At 38.6% G+C, this 17,429-nt stretch overlaps 1 protein-coding gene across 1 annotated transcript in view; it reads left to right on the top strand.

The window, feature by feature from the left end:
- The window catches only part of vmp1 (vacuole membrane protein 1), a 182,757-nt gene that overhangs the window by 90,730 nt on the left and 74,598 nt on the right, over positions 1-17,429 (top strand). The window lies entirely within an intron of this gene.

Below are 17,429 nucleotides of genomic sequence, written 5' to 3'. Positions count from 1 at the left end.
TGTTCCTGTTCTAAACGAATGCAAGAATTCCATTAAAGTCCTTTCCTCAGTCACCACCGTTAAAAGTCAAATAATCATTATTTTGTTCGCTTCCAATTAATTTCCCCTCTGAAGGACTGTCTCAAAGAAATTTCATCAGGATATGCTTTGAATATCTGGGGTCACAGAAAGGTAGTTCAGAAACCAAGTCACATTTCAGTGCAATTCCTTTCATGCCTCCAAAGTAATAATATTCAGCCTCAATCCACAGTCACAGTTCAGCCTCTTTTTCTTGGTATTCCTCTATTGATAACCTGGAACTTTGGACATTACTCAACATCTATGAAATTAGAAATAAAACTGCTAGACGGCAAGGTCAGTTGGCAGAAGTTGTTTACATCTCAGGTCAAGGACCTTTTAGAATTGATAAAAAAGTAAGAAATGAAACATATTTCAAGTTGCAGAGAGCTAGGGGTTGGATGTAGAGGGATTTTGGAGTCCAGGAAAAACTGAATGACTCTAGCAGTTGATAGTGCTGGCTGAATAGTGCTGTTTGTATTTATTCACATTTTGGGATCTGCTTTCTTTAAGATAATGTTGAATGCAATAGTTTCAGGTAACCAGCCATTCCATTCTTGTAAGTTGCCTTTTTAGAATTGTTATTTTTCTCCCTGGTACTTCAGATTTGACTTCTCTTTTCCAGCCTAAGCATTTGGTCTTCCAAGTATTTATTTCTGTCTGTCAGCCATAAAATCAGCACCCACTTTCCATGTTTTTTTCTGACTTAGTAAAAGCCTTTCAGCTATCAAGTCTGTGCTGGCTTACAGAGCATTCCCTCACTAACTTTGTGCAAGTCTCTCCAGAGTCTTGCACCTACCCACACCAGTGACAATTTGCAACTGGCAAACTATCCTACCAACTCACATCTTTGGAATGTGGGAGAAAACTGGAACATCGAGTAGAAACTTCGTAGTCCATAGTACTGGAGGTTGGGATTGATGAAGCTCTGTGAGCTACCTGCTACAAAGTCAAAAATCAAAGTTAAACGTATTGTTATTTGCCCAAGTTCATATATGAACAGGTGCAATGAAAAGCTTACATGCAGCAACATCACAAGCACATGGCATCGTATAAGCAGCATTTTTATAAGAGGGAAAGCAATTAAGAACAAAACAAAATCCATTTTGGTGCAGTGATACCTGAGTCATCCAATGTCTTGGTCTGCACCATGTCACCAATCTTACCTCCTGTACATCTCTGCTGTTTTAAATTTGTTTAATTTCTGTTTCCACCTCTTGTCAGCACTCACTGACGTGAAACTTAAACTGTTCTTCTGTCCACAAATGCTGCCAGACGTGGGTATTTCTAGCATTATTTGTTTTATTTCGGCTGGCGTGTTTTTTTGGATCATTGGAGTAGGTCTCCACTGATTGAACAATGAAACAGTTGTGCTGAAATCTGGTTCCCATATTATGTCTTCTGAACATCAGGAGAATATTAGTACCTGAATGATTATGCTTTTGAAAGAGAAAGCTGAAACAAGATATCATGATTCAAAACTAAATACAGCTTGCTGGAGAGTTTTTTTATTTTTCCTTGTCTCCTCATGTAAGCTTGTTTCATCAATTGTGGGCAGGATGAAAATTGTTTACAGTTAGAAAAATATGGACATCTCCTCAGTTGCCCACCATATAATCTTTGTAGAACAATCATTAACACATCAATTATACAATGAAGATTAGAAGATTTATGTACTGAGCTACTCTCAGATTCAGCCTCTGACTCATTATCAAACTGTTATAGTTATGAGCTGTTTGACCTGTGATTTGCCTTTCTTCAACCTCTTGTACTGTTGTACTGGCAACCCTTCAGAACATTGTCAATTGAGTTTGTTTTGTTGTAAGTAGATTTAGGACTGTTGCTATGGAAAAAGTCTTGGCTCTAAAATCTGAAGCAGATAACAGTGACTAAATTTGAATTAAAAATAGTTAACTAAATTTTAAGTGATCTAGCTGGGCTCCAAGTTAATTTGGAAAATTTAGTATTACAAGAGGTGTATGGAAACTATGTAAATGCTTATAAACCCTAATGACTAGCATCTTGCCCTTCCTATTAATTAAAAATTAATTTATTAAGGTATCAGTGACATCAGATGCTATGATACTTAATAACTGTTATAATTGTCACTGAAAATTCATTTTTCACTTTGAAGTTTAATATATGGGATTATCTTCTGCACCTCCTGTTTAATAGATCTCTCAAATCAGTTTTAATTTCCATTGAAAAGTTAAGATTTTAACAGATTGTGAATGTGCAGAAGAATTCCTGCTGAATTTGAGAAAGTCCTCCTTTAAAAAGTGCATTATAAGATTAAAAAATAACCAAAATTACAATTAGTCTGTACAAATAGCAAGCCTTCCACGAGTTTTGGATGTCCTATTGAGGATACTGCACACAAGTTACAGAGTAATACAGCATAGAACAGCATTCCTGGTCTCACTTTTTACAATTGACTGTACCTCCACAGACAAATCCATTTCAAATCCTGAAGTTTGCCACTGGCACAACTGTAGTTGGTCTGATTCCTGATAACATTGTGACCTGCTGACCAAGAGAGGTAGACCATTTTGCAGCATGGTCTGTTTGTAACAACTTGGAGCTTAATACTATCAAGAAAGTGGATATTATTGACTTCCACCAACCACTCCCTACCTGCACCCCCCCCACCTTGGAAATTAATGGGTTATGATTGAGTCATTCAAATTCCTGGAGATTACCAGGATAAGCATGCTCATCACTAGGAAAGCCCAGCAGAGGCTGTTCTTCCTACACCGTCTTAGAAAACTTAACATCTCAGGGTGTATCCTGATTAATTTTTACTCAGCCATCAGTGATAGTATCGTGAGCACCTCTGTCACTGTTTGGTTTCCTGCCACCTCCTCCCTTTTAAAATCCAGGTTACAGTGAGTGGTTCACTCAGCAAAAATCAATGGTAGGCAGCTACGGACATTAAAGGACCTATTCTTCGCCAGAGCAAAGAGAAGGGCTGAAAAATTTGCTGCTGACTGTACTCACCCTAGTAGTCACCTGTTCTCTAAGTTCCTTTCAATTCACACAGCACCATAGATTTTACATCTACTTGTGCAGAGACCCAACTTCATCAGCTTATGCTTTGGTTTTTGTTATTCATATGATTATGATCACTCACTAAAGTGTCAGTGATTTTCATTGTGTAACAAATGTATTTTCTGTGCATTCTTTGCTTTAGTTCTTCATCCTTGACATCTGTTTTTCCAGGGTAGTAATCTTTGATTGCTGCCTGTACCCCACAACAGTGAGGATAAGAATATTATGATTTGGCAGATGAATGTGTGGCCGAGGAACTGGCTCAGGTGGCAGAGCTTCAGATTTCTGGGTCATTGGGATCTATTCTGGGGAAGGTATGACCTGTACAAAAGTGATGGGTTACACCTAAACCTGAGGGGGACCGATATCCTTATTGGCAGGTTTGCTAGACCTGTTGGGGAGGATTTAAACTTAATTGGCAGGGGGTTGGGAACCAGAGTGATAGGGCTGAGGATGGAGCAGTTGGTAAACAATTATATGCAGGGTGCAGTGAGACTGTCAAGAAAGACAGGCAAATGATAGGGCAAAATTGCAATCAGTGAGATGAGTTGCATTGTAACATCAGGACAAATACTAAAAGGGTGACAAATACAGGACTGAAGGTGTTGTATTTCTTTTTCAATATTATTAATTTCTACATAGGAGAATAGAGTACAAGTCAAAAAAAAGATAAAATAATACCAAATACATTATATTTGAATCACACTTGTGATCTCATTACCCTATATTCATGTAAATTTAATTAAATCGTAATATTGAAATATGATAATTTATTACACCAAAAAAAATGTAAGCCCACTACTAAGATCAAAGCTGTTTGGTAAAGAAAGAAAAAAGGGGGGAAAACCTTATCATATAGTGAAATATGTTATTAGCCAACATCTGTACTTTAACAGCAAATCAAAGGTCTTGAAAATAGTTCAAAAATGTTTGAAAGTCTTGGTTAGATTCAGAAATTGAACAACGAATATTCTCTAAATTTAGACATGACATAACATCACGTAACCATTGAGCATGAGTAGGTGGAACGACATCCTTCCATTTAAGCAAGAGCGCCCTCCTAGCTATAGGAGAAATAAAAGCCAAAATGTGCAAATCAGATGTCTCCAAAATAATACCTTTTCCTCCAACAATACCGAATAAGGCAGTCAAAGGGTTAGATTAGATTATGAGAACACTCAGTCCTCCTTTATTGTCATTTAGAAATGCATACATGCATTAAAAAATGATACAATATTTCTCCAGAGTGATATCACAGAAAACAAGACAGACCAAAGACTAACACTGACAGAACCGCATAATTATTACATATAGTTACAGCAGTGCAAAGCAATACCATAACTTGATAAAGAACAGACCATGGGCACAGTAAAAAAAAAAGTCTCTCAGTCCCGAGTCGATCAACTCCCGAGTCCCCGATAGCAGGTGGCAAAAGGGAAAAACTCCCATACACCTCCAGGCACCGTCAACTTGCCGATCTCTTGGAAGCAGCTGACTCTGAATCCATCTGTCCGAAAACTCCGAGCTTCCAATCAGCCTCTCCGATACAGCCTTCCGAGCGCCATCCTCTGCTGAGCACCTTCAACCTCTCCCCGGCCACTGAAACATGCAAAGCCGAGGATTTTGGGGCCTTCAGCTCCGAAGATTCCGGTTATCACACAGTAGCAGCGGCAGCGAAGCTGGCATTTCAGAAGTTTTCCAGATGTTCCGCTGTGCTCTCATGTCTGTCTCCATCAAATCAGAATTGTGCACGGTCCCCTACTTGATAGATAACAGGTATTCATCACCGAAGTGGCCGCGCGCACTGTCGTCGCGCTGCCATCTTCTCCCCCCTCCCGGGAGGTTAGGCTTAAAATTTATTTTGAAAAGTGCAGAGGAAGTTTAGAGTACTTCCTTCCAGTATTTTTCAAGACTTGGACATGTCCAAAACATATGAATTTGTGAAGCTTCTCCATTGTTACATCTATCACAATAGGGAGATATATCTGAGTAAAAATGAGATAGCTTATCCTTAGTCATGTGGGCCCTATGGACCACTTTAAATTATAGGAGGGAGTGGTGGGCACATAACGATGAAGTATTAACCAATTTAAAAATATCATTCCAAGTTTCCTCTGAAATTGATGTCTGTAAATCTTGTTCCCAGAGGTTCTTAATTTTGTTTAAAGGAGCATTTCTCATTCCCAGCAACATGCCATAAATATTGGATATTGAACCATTATGAAAAAGGTTTCAAATTAGAAATTACATCTAATAAGTTCTTATCGGGACTTTTAGGAAATGTATATTTTTGAGGTCACAGAAAGTCTCTAATTTGTAGATATCGAAAAAAGTGGGTTTTTGGTCAGCTATATTTAGCTGACAATTGCTCGAACGAAAAGAGACTTCCTCCCACAAACAAATCATGGAAGCATTTAATACCCAATCTATCCCATCCTTTAAAAACTAGATCGGTCATAGAAGCTTTAAAAAAATAATTAGAAAAAAATGGGACTTGAAATAGAAAATCTCAATAAACCAAAGTATTTTCTAAATTGTATCCAGATCCTCAAAGTATGTTTAACTACCAAATTGTCAGTTAGTTTACTTAAAGATAAAGGAAGCGAGGATCCAAGAAGAGAAATGATAGGAAATTTATTAACAGAGGGCTTCTGAAGAAACCCATACCGGACAGTCCTCACAGTTAATGACCAAAACGTAAGATTTCGTATGTTGACTGCCCAGGAATAAAACCTAAAATTGGGTAAAGCTGAACCTCCATTCTTTTTAGCTTTTTGAAGATGAATTTTATTTAATCGAGAATGTTTGTTTTTCCATATATAAAAAGATAGAATAGAATCAAGAGAATCAAAAAAAGGATTTAGGAATAAAAACAGGTAAGGCCTGAAAAAGGTATATAAATTTAGGTAAGATATTCATTTTAATTGAATTAATTTGGCCAATTAATGATAACGAGGGGCAACCAATTTGATAATGCTCTTTTTACATAATTCAATAGGGTAAGAAAATTTTCTTTAAGTAGGTGTTTATAATTCTTAGTAATTATTACACCCAAATAGGTAAATTGATTTCTTACAATTTTAAAAGGAAGTATTAATACCAAATTATTCAAAGGAAAAAGTTCACTCTTATGTAAATTCAGTTTATATCCTGAAAACTGGCTGAAACAGGAGAGTAAAGAAAGTGCAGGAGGTAACAAAGTCTCGACATTAGAAATAAAAAGCAATAGATCATCAGCATAGAGCAAAACTTTGTGGGTAACACGTCTCCTTAAAATACCGGTGATATCACTAGATTCTTGAAAAGCAATGGCTTTTGTGATGTGTTGGAGAAGGTGCGGCTCCAAGGAGGCAAATCATTTTCATATTTTCTGGGATTGCCCTAAATTAAGTGTATATTGGGAAGGTATTCTTAGAACATTAGTTAAGGTACTTAGGTCCCAGATACCTCTGAACTTTGAGACGCTGTATTTGGGGCATGTATTGTTTCTTGAACAGAAGGAAGATATAAAGTTGCTGCAGGCCCTCTTAGCGACAAGTAAGAAATCAATCACTAGAAAATGGCTAAATCCAATACCACCTACATTAGAAGATTGGTACGAAATTATCTTGGAAATATTTAAAATGGAAAAGTTGACTTACTCCCTGAGAACTCAAAAAGAAAAATTTTATCAAATCTGGAATAAATGGATTGAATATATAACCCCAATGCGAGCAGACTTTAGATGACTCTCCTAATGATTTATACTGCTCTTCTCATCAACACAGTAATATTGCTAACGTAAGCACCCCTAGTCTAAATGTATTTTTTTTGTTTTCTTTTGGAAAATAGAGAATTAACACAAGTAAAGGGAAAGATTTGGGAAAGGGATAAAAAAATGAAAAAATTAAGTAAATAAGTACATAGGGATTGGATAATTACGTCTGCGGGCAGGAGCAAGCATGAACAAATTAGGATATAAACACCTACAATGGTTGATACATAGGCTTATATACAACATTTTGGACCAGTGGAAATGGTCCAGAAGGGTTATATGGAAACTATTATTACCATTTTTCTTAACAACTAATTCCATTACTTAGCCTAACAGGTTAGATTTACCACAGTACATAATTATCTATTTAAATGTTTATTTTCCTTTTATATCATCTCAATGTGTACTTAAGAATGTATAAATAATTGTAGTTTTATACATATAAAAAAATGGAAAAGGTTATATGTGTGGAAAAAAGTACATGATATTTGTGAATTCCTTATCCAAATAAAAATAAAATAAAAAAAAAAGCAATGGCTAAAGGTTCTAAGGACAGATCAAAGAGCAAAAGATTCAAAGGACAGCCTTGTCTGGTTCCACGTTGAAGCTTAAATGGTTTGGAATTCTGAAAATTAGTAACGTAGCCCCCTGGTAAGCCTCAGGCTTGCTCAGCTCGCTTTCGTCTAGGGGGAGCAGCCTTCGGCCCCACCAGACTGGGTAATCAAGATTGTGTGGATGCTGTGTGATGTACCCCACCCCACCAAATAACAGACAATACACTATATGCGATTAAATGATTACACTTTATAGATCTTACTGGAACTACAAACCCCATTTCCAGAAGAGATGGGATATTTTCCAAAATGCAATAAAAACAAAAATCTGTGATATGTTAATTCACGTGAGCCTTTATTTAACTGACAAAAGTACAAAGAAAAGATTTTCAATAGTTTTACTGACCAACTTAATTGTATTTTGTAAACATACACAAATTTAGAATTTGGTGGCTGCAACACACTCAACAAAAGTTGGGACAGAGGCATGTTTACTATTGTCTTTCATCACCTTTCCTTTTAATAACATTTTTTAATCATTTTGGAACTGAGGATACTAATTGTAGTAGATTTGCAGTTGGAAATTTTGTCCATTCTTGCTTGATATAAGACTTCAGCTGCTCAACAGTCCGTGGTCTCCATTGTCTGATTCTCCTCTTCATGATGCGCCATACATTTTCAATAGGAGATAGATCTGGACTGGCAGCAGGCCAGTCAAGCACATGCACTCTGTGTCTACAGAGCCACGCTGTTGTAGCCCATGCAGAATGTGGTCTGGCATTGTCCTGCTGAAATAAGTATGGATGTCCTGGGAAGAGACATCGCCTTGGTGGCAACATATGTCTCTCTAAAATCCTAATATACGCCTCAGAGTCAATGGTACCTTCACATACATGCAACTCACCCATGCTGTGGGCACTGATGCACCCCCCTACCATCACAGATGCTGGTTTTTGCACGTTTTGCTGATAACAATCTGGATGGTCGTTTTCATCTTTGGCACGGAGAACTCAATGCCCGTTTTTTCCGAAAACTAGCTGAAATGTGGACTCATCTGACCACAGCACACAGTTCCACAGTCTTTTGGTCCATCTGAGATGAGCTCGGGCCCAGAGAACTCGCCCGTGTTTCTGCATAGAGTTGATGTATGGCTTCCTCCTTGCGTAATACAGTTTCAAGTTGCATTTCTGGATGCAGCGAAGGACTGTGTTGAGTGACAATGGTTTTCCGAAGTACTCCTGAGCCCAGGTGGCTATAATTGTCACAGTAGCATGATGGTTTCTTAGGCAGTGCCGCCTGAGGGCTGGAAGATCACGCGCATTCAACAGTGGTTTCAGACCTTGCCCTTTACGCACTGAGATGTCTCTGAATCTTTTCACAATATTATGTACTGTAGATGTTGAAAAACCTAAATTCTCTGCAATCTTGCATTGAGAAATGTTCCTTTTGAACTGACTAACAATTCTCTCACGAATTTTGGCACAAAGGGGTGAGCCATGACCCATCCTTGCTTGCAAAGACTGAGCCTTTGATGGGCGCTACTTTTACACCCGGTCATGATACCTCACCTGCTACCAATTAGCCTGCTTAACGTGGAGTCTTCCAAACCGGTGTTACTTGAATATTCTGTGCACTTTTCAATCTTATTTTAACTCTGTCCCAACTTTTGTTGAGTGTGTTGCAGCCATCAAATTCTAAATTTGTGTATATTTACAAAATACAATTAAGTTGGTCAGCAAAACTATTGAAAGTCTTTTCTTTGTACTTTTGTCAGTTAAATAAAGGTTCACGTGAATCAACATATCACAGATTTTTGTTTTTATTGCATTTTGGAAAATATCCCGACTTTTCTGGAAACTGGGTTTGTATGTAATTAATAGAGATAAAATAATAAAAGGAAAATAAAAGGCGCCAAACTTATCAAAGTTCAACCACTTCATGCACACAGTTGGAGCTCAAGTAACGGGGTCCTCTTTCCACCATTTGATCCCCCTCCGACCTCTTCGACCCACTCGGGGTCTGTTCCGCCGCCCAGCTTACAGCATCACGTCTCCTCTCCCTGTCCCCATCGTGCCTTCTCTCCCAAAGCCCGCAAAACAATACAGACACACAAGAAAGAATATCACCTATCCCAATTGGTTAGCAAATGAATACAGTTCTCTTTATAACCCAAACAAGCTGCAAGAGAGAGAAACACTTTCTCAGCGGTTAACATAACAAAGAAGCCATTTTATTCTAACATAACAAAGAAGCCATTTTTATTAGCCTAAAGAGTAACATAAAAGAAGAAACCCCTTACAGTAAGGACCCAAGCAGAGGGGGATAAGTTAAGTAATTTAATCCTTTGAATGAAGTCTGGTCCAAAATTAAATTTTCCTGAGGTTTTAAGTAAGTAGTTCCATTCAGCCCGATCGAAAGCCTTCTCAGCTTCTAAGAATATCACGCATTCCGATATCTCCTTAGAAGGAGAATAGATACATTTAATCAATGACAAATATTAAAGTGGGAATATCAATTTTTAATAAATCCAGTCTGATCATCAGAAATGATAGATGGTAAAATATTTTCAATCCTACGAGACGGAACTTTGGATCGGATTTTAGTATCAACATTAAGTAAGGAGATTGATGTATATGAAGAGCATTCAGTTGGGTTCTTATTCTTTTTAAGGATGTGAAATAGTAGCTTTATAAAAAGATTGTGACAACCTACCCAACTTAAAGGAATCCGAAAAGACTGAACATAAATGAGGTATAAGCAGTGAGGAAAAAGCCTTCTAAAATTCTCCAGAAAATCCCATCAGGTCCCGGAGCCTTCCCCAAGTGCAATGAACGTACAGCCTCGGCAATTTCCTCATAAGAAATAGATTGATCCAAATGTTTTCGGTTATCAACAGAAGGTGTAGGAATGTTTAATTGGTCTGAAAAGGTGTTGTATTTGAATGCACGCATTATACTGAATAAGGTAGGTGATCTTGTGCAGTTTAGAGCAACTTGTGATTGAGCCCGGAAGGAAAGGCAAATCTGGATGTTGTGTAATGAACCTGTTTTGATTAGGGAGCTTAAGGCAAGGAACTCTTTGAAGACAGTGATCATAATATGATAGACTTCGCCTTGTAATTTGAGAGGGAGAAGCTAAAGTCAGATGTATCAGTATTACATTAGAGTAAAAGAAATTATAGAGGCATGTGAGAGGAGCTCGCCAAAATTGATTGGAAGGAGGCACTAGCAGGGATGGTGGCAGAACAGAAGTGGCTGGAGTTTCTGGGAGCAATTTGGAAGGCACAGGATAGACACATCTGAAAGAAATAATAGCATAGATGACACAGCCTTGGCTGATAAGGGAAGTCAAAGCCAATATAAAAGCAAAAGAGAGGGCATATAATAGAACAAAAATTAGTGGGAAGTTAGAAGATTAGGAAGCTTTTGAAAACCAACCATAGGCAACCAAGAAAAAAGCCATAAGGAGGGAAAAGTTTAAATATGAAGGTAAGCTAGCCAATAATATCAAAGAGGATATCAAAAGCTTATTTTACAGATATATAAAGAGTAAAAGAGAGGCGAGAATAGATATGACCTTTGGAAATTTTTGCTGGAGAGGTAGTAATGGGGACCAAGAAATAGCAGATGAACTAAATAAGTACATTGCATCTGTCTTCACTGTGGAACACACTAGCAGTATGCCAGAAGTTTGAGTGTGTCAGGGAGCAAAAGTGAGTACAATTGCTATTACTAGGGAGAAGATGCTTGGAAAGCTGAAAGGTCTGGTGGATAGGTCACCTGGACCAGACGGACTACATCCCAGGGTCATGGAGGAGATCGGTAGGGAGATTATGAAGGTGTTGGTGGTTATCTTTCAAGAGTCACTGGATTCTGGCATGGTTTCAGAGGACTGGAAAATTGCAAATGTCACTCCACTCTTCAAGAAGGGAGGGAGGTAGAAGAAAGATTATAGGCTAGCTAGCCTGACCCAAGTGGTTGGGAAGATATTGGAGTCAATTGCTAGGAATGATGTCTCGGGGTAGTTGGAGGCACGTGATAAAATAGCCATAGTCAGCATGGTTTCCTTAAGGGAAAATCTTGGCTGACAAATCTGTTGGAACTCTTTGAGAAAATAACAAACAGGATAGACAAAGAATAGATGGATATTGTGTACTTGGATTTTCGGAAGGCTTTGGACAAGAGGCTGCTTATCAAGACAAAAACCCATGGTATTACAGGAAAGATGTAGCTTGGATAAAGCAGTGGCTGATTGGCAGGAGGCAAAGGGTGGGAATAAAGGAGCCTTTTTCTGGTTGGCTGCCGGTGACTAGTGGTGTTCCGCAGGGGTCGGTGTTGGAACCACTTCTTTGTACATTATATGTCACTGATTTGGATAAAAGAATTGATGGCTTCGTGGCTAGGTTTGAAGACGATACGAAGGTAGGTGGAGAGGCAGGTCATGTTGAGGAAGCGGGAAGTTTGCAGAAGGACTCACAAATTGGGTGAATGGGCAATGAATTGGCAGATGAAAAACAATGTTGGGAAGTTCATGATCATGCACTTTGGTAGAAGGAATAAAAGCATAGTCTATTTTCTAAACAGAAAATTCAAAAATCCAAGGTGCAAGGGGACTTGGGAGTCCTCGTAGAGGGTTCCCAAAAGATTAATTTGCAGGTTGAGTCTGTGGTGAGGAAAGCAAATGCAACGTTAGCTTTCATTTTGAGAGGACTGGAATAAAAAAAGCAAAGATTTAATACTGAGGCTTAAAAGGCACTGGTAAGGCCTTACTTGGAGTATTGTGAGCAGTTATGGGCCCCTTATCTAAGAAAGGACATGCTGATATAAAGGATTCAGAGGAGGTTCACAGGAATGATTCCGGTAATGAGAAGAGTGTTTGATGGCTCCGGGCCTGAACTCACTGGAATTTAGAAGAATGGGAGGTGGGGGAATCTCATTGAATCCTATCAAATGTTGAAAGGCCAGATAAAGCAGATATGGAGAGGGTGTATCCCTCAGTGGGGGAGTCTAGGACTGGAGGACAGAGCATCAGAATAGGGGGATGTCCATTTAGAACAGAGATGAGGAGGAATTTCTTTAGCTAGAGGGTGATGAATCTGTGGAATTTGCTGCCACAGGTAGCTGTGGAGGCCAGATCATTGGGTACATTTAAGGTGGAGGTTGATAGGTTCTTGATTAGTCAGGGCATAAGAGGGTACAGGGAGAAGGCTGGAGAATGGCGTTGAGAGAGAAGATGGATCAGCCATGATGAAATAGCGGAGCAGACTTGGGCTGGATGCCCCAATTCTGCTTTTATATTTTATCATCTTATAGTCTTATTATTCTTACCTTCTCTGGTGTAAAGGTTCTGGCATGGCTGTCTGCATCTCTTCCTTCAAGCCCTAATACATACTTGTAAAGTGAAACACCAGAGAAGCCTTGACCCTTTGATTTCTCCTTTGGTGTGATTCCAATAGCAAGCACTTGAAGAAAAATATTAATATGACTAAAATTCTTTTGTTTTTTTTGTTGCAAGTATTAACTCCAGTAAACCACCATGATTAGTGTGTATTTAAAAAATCTTTTCAACAGGTTAAACTAGAATAACCTCTCCAGATTGGAATGTCATTGTAAAGAAAACAAATAGGAACCCTGGGTTGCTAGGGTGCATTGAAGGAAGTGTATTTCACAGAGAACTTTGCTGGAAGCAAATGATGACTATAATTGTTGAGGAGAAAGCATTGTTCTGAGCACCAGAAAGATCCCCTTTTGAGCCCCTAAACTAAAAAGTTATGGTGCTTTTGTATGTTTTGAAATAACTAGTTGGATTTGCTGTTCAAAAAGAATATATATAGTGCCTATAAAAAGTATTCTCCCTCACCCCAGAAGTTTTCATGTTTTATTGTTTTACAACATGGAATCGTAGTGAATTTCAGTTGGCTTTTTTGACACTGATCAACAGAAAAGACTCTTTCATGTTAAAGTAAAAATAAATTTCTACAAATTGGTCTAAATTTATTACAATTATTAAACACAAAGTAATTGACTGCATAATTACTCACCCCCTTCAAGTCAGTATTTAGTAGATGCAGCTTTACACATTTGGAAACTGCAATTTTCCCCTCATTCTTCTTTAGAAAACTGCTCAAGCTCTGTCAGATTGCATGGGGAATGTGAGTGAACTGCCCTTTTCAAGTCCATCCACAAATTCTCAATTGGATTGAGATCTGGACTCTGACTTGGCCACTCCAGGACATTAACTTTGTTGTTTTTAAGCCATTCCTGTGTAGCTTTGGCTTTATGCTTGGGATCGTTGTCTTGTTGGAAAACAAATCTCCTCCCAAGTTGCAGTTCTCTTACTGACTGCCTCAGGTTTTCCTCCAGGATTGCCCTGTATTTTGCTGCATTGATTTTACCCTCTACCTTCACAGGTCTTCCGAGGCTTGATGCAGTGAAGTATCCCCACAGCATGATGCAGCCTCCACCATGCTTCATGGTAGGGATGGTGTGTTTTTTGACGATGTGCTGTGTTTGGCTTACGCCAAGCATAGTGTTTAGTCTGATGGCCAAAAAGCTCAATTTTGGTTTCACGAGATCATAGAACCTTCTGACAGCTGACTTCAGAGTCTTCCACATGCCAAATCTCGGCTAGCAAATGCTAGGTGAGATTTCATGTGAGGTTTTTTTTAACAATAGCTTGCTGTTTGCCACCCTCCCATAAAGCTGTGACTGGTGAAGCACCCGGACAACAATTGTTGTATGCACTCTGTCCCATCTCAACCAAGCTTGTAACTCCTCCAGAATTGTCATAGGTCTCTTGGTGGCTCCCTCCCTCCTTCTTGCATGGCCACTCAGATTTAGAGGATGGCCTGCTCTAGGTAGATCTAGCTGTGCCAAATTCTTTCCATTTCTTGATGATTGACTTAATTGTATTCCAAGGAATATTCAGTGACTTAGAATTTTCTTGTATCCATCCCCTGACTTGTGCTTTTCAATAACTTTTTTGCAGAGTTGCTTGGAGTGTTCTTTTGTCTTCATGATGTAGTTTTTGCCAGGATACTGACTCACCAGCAGATGATACAGGTGTATTTTTCCTATAATCAATCAAAAACTTTGACTGTACACAGGTCTCCTAAAACAGATCTTCATTGAACTAATTATCTGACTTCTAAAACCAATTGGCTGCACCAATGATGATTTGGTGTGTCATATTAAGGAGGGTGAATACTTATGCAATCAATTATTTTGTGTTTGATATTTGTAATTAATTTAGATCACACTTAGATAATTTTAGATCTATTTTCACTTTAACACGAAAGAGTCTTTTTCTGTTGATCAGTGTCAAAAAAAGCCAAATTAAATCCACTGTGATTCAATGTTGTAAAACAATAAAACATGAAAACTTCCAAGGTGGGGGGGGGGGTGAATACTTTTTATAAGCACTGTAATTTGAATGAATCAGTCAGATAAAACCTTGAGTTTTCTGAAATACTTATTTTTCTTTTTCCTCTCAGCTGTTGGCAGAGAACCATGATATATCTCTCATCTTCTGAGCTAGTTTGTAAATAGGCATTCTTCCCTGGGATGTTGGGGCAGGGGTTTTCAACCTTTTTTATACCATGGACCAATACCATTAAACAAGGGGTTCATGGACTCTATTTTGAGAACCCTGCTTTAGGATGTATGGAAGTTAGTTTTAATTGTTTCTTTCTCTGAGGTCTCTTTGGACCATATGTCCACTTCAGCTTTCCTGATGGCAGCGCAGATGTGAAGCTGGCACTCAGTGAACTGTATTCCTTGGTCAAAAGATTCCCTCCTCCACTTCTACTCAGTGGCCATAGAACACACCGTGTGCAAAATGTATTGCAGTTACTTACAGTGGTCTGATAGCACATCCCAAACACACAGCTTGCAGCAGTAAAGCAGGCAGGAAGCAAATACATGAATATTTCCATATGTGGGTTCCCCTCAAGCTGCACACTGTTCCAGCCTGGAAATATACTGCCAGTCTATCATCACTAAGTCTGAATCCTGGAATTCCCAGGTACACCCAGTAGCATTGTGGATGATTGTGTCAATTGAAGAAGCAGTTCACAGTGATATTTTTAAAGGCATTTCAAGTTCTAGTTTAAGTTTATTGTCATTCAACCATACACATGCTAAATATATAATATCATTGGTGCTGTCATAAGTATTGAGTACTAGGTGGTAGCAGCATATTCAGAAGTCTCTCAGCCTGGGGGAAGAAGCTGTTACCCAGCTAGCAGTCCTTGTTCTCATCCTGGGGTGCTTTCTGTCTGGCAGTAAGAGGTCAAAGAGGTTGTAGGATAGATGGGAAGCATACTTGGTAAAGCTGAGGGCTCTGAAAACATAGTGCTTCTGGTATATGCCCTGGAACGGGGGTGGAAGGTGTGGAGAGAGACCTCTATGATTCTCTCAGCAGTCCTCACGATCGGTTGCAGGATCTTGTAGTCAGATGGGTAGTAAATGCTAATGACAATAGTTTACAAAATTATTTCGTTTTAAAACTACAAGGTGGTAAATGCCTGCAAAATAAACTCGTCGCAATTGAATGGTGAGGTTAGTATTTGAACTTTCTTCTTTAACTAAGTATTGGATTGTAATTTCTGTTTCCAGTCTGTTTTACTTTTATTTTACATTGAACGGAACCTTTGTGAAAGCTGTCTCCACGTGGTTTCTGACCAGTGGGATGCTTTCAAAGTATAGTTACTTGTGTCAGCAAACCCAGCAAACAGCTGTCATACAACAAGGTCCTAAATGTGTGAGCAGCTAATTTGATTTTGATGGTGTTGTTTGAAGGAGGAGTGGTCACCAGTAGGTGAGGTGAAGTACCTGTTAAAATATAGCTTAAAGTCTTTTTAGTCACTCTGCTTAGCTGGATAGAACCCTCAAATTTATTCTCACCTAAAAAAAAGTTACTTCTAACACACTTCAGGCTAGGTTAGGCTAATTATCAGGCTAGGTTATGTACTTGTCGATACTAAAGCTAGTACTGCCTTTACATTTTTATATAACTAATGCAATTTGTGATTTTTGTGAAAGTACAATTAATTAATGAGCATGTTCCTCAAAGATTTATGACATCTATGCATACTGCATCATGGCATAATTTTCATGCTTTGTAAGTGGAATAGAGGTGGGGCGAATGTTATTTGTTGGAAAAAGGAGAAAGAAGAAAAGAAAGGAAACTGAACTTGAGATGAATTATTGCACCCTTTGGTATTTAAAAAAAAACCTCTTTTTTCCATTAGTTATTTTTGGAAAAAGTAAAGTGTAATAACTTTGCATTTTGCCCCAGAATCTATTAGTACCAAATTTAAAATGAAAGGATGCTTATTTAGAAATTGCTTCAAAAAATGGATGAATAAAAACACAGCAGAGGTGACTGCTTTTTGAACAATTTGATGGTTACATAAAATGCTTCACCCCATCTCATGAAGCAGCTGCAGAGCAGAGGGCTTATGTAATCCACTCCAGGTAGGTTGATACTATCTCTCAAAACCGTTGCAATAGTAGGAGTCATCCCTTTGGGCAGTGCGATACCGTGCTTCCTTCACAGCTCTAATAACTCACTATAATTTAGGGGTATAGGCCGTATTGGCAAGCCACCCTTTGAAAGTATGAACACTTTAGAACACACGCAACAACCTGACTGGTTAGTATGCGACATGTATTCTTAACTAAGATAAAGTATTAGGTGTGTTGGTGTCATGAGGAATTTCTGCACTTAAGTCAGGAATAGATGCCCAAATTACCAAAACTTAAAATGCGTAGTGATTTCTTAAAGTCACAGGTAACGATGATAAAATTCAGTTAATTAGTCCTTATGAGACCATAAGGTGCAGAAGCAGAAATAGGCCATTTTGTCCATCGAGTCTGCTCTGTCATTTCATCACAGCTGATCCATTTTTTCTTCTCAGCCCCTATCTCCTGCCTTTACCCTCATATCACTTTGTACTGACCAGTCAAGAATCTATTATCCTCTGCCTCAGAAATAGATAAAGACTTGGCCTCCAC

Source organism: Mobula birostris, chromosome 25 (genome assembly GCF_030028105.1).
Source record: "Mobula birostris isolate sMobBir1 chromosome 25, sMobBir1.hap1, whole genome shotgun sequence".
NCBI classification, from domain to species: domain Eukaryota; kingdom Metazoa; phylum Chordata; class Chondrichthyes; order Myliobatiformes; family Myliobatidae; genus Mobula; species Mobula birostris.
This window is presented reverse-complemented; position numbering and strand designations above follow the sequence as displayed.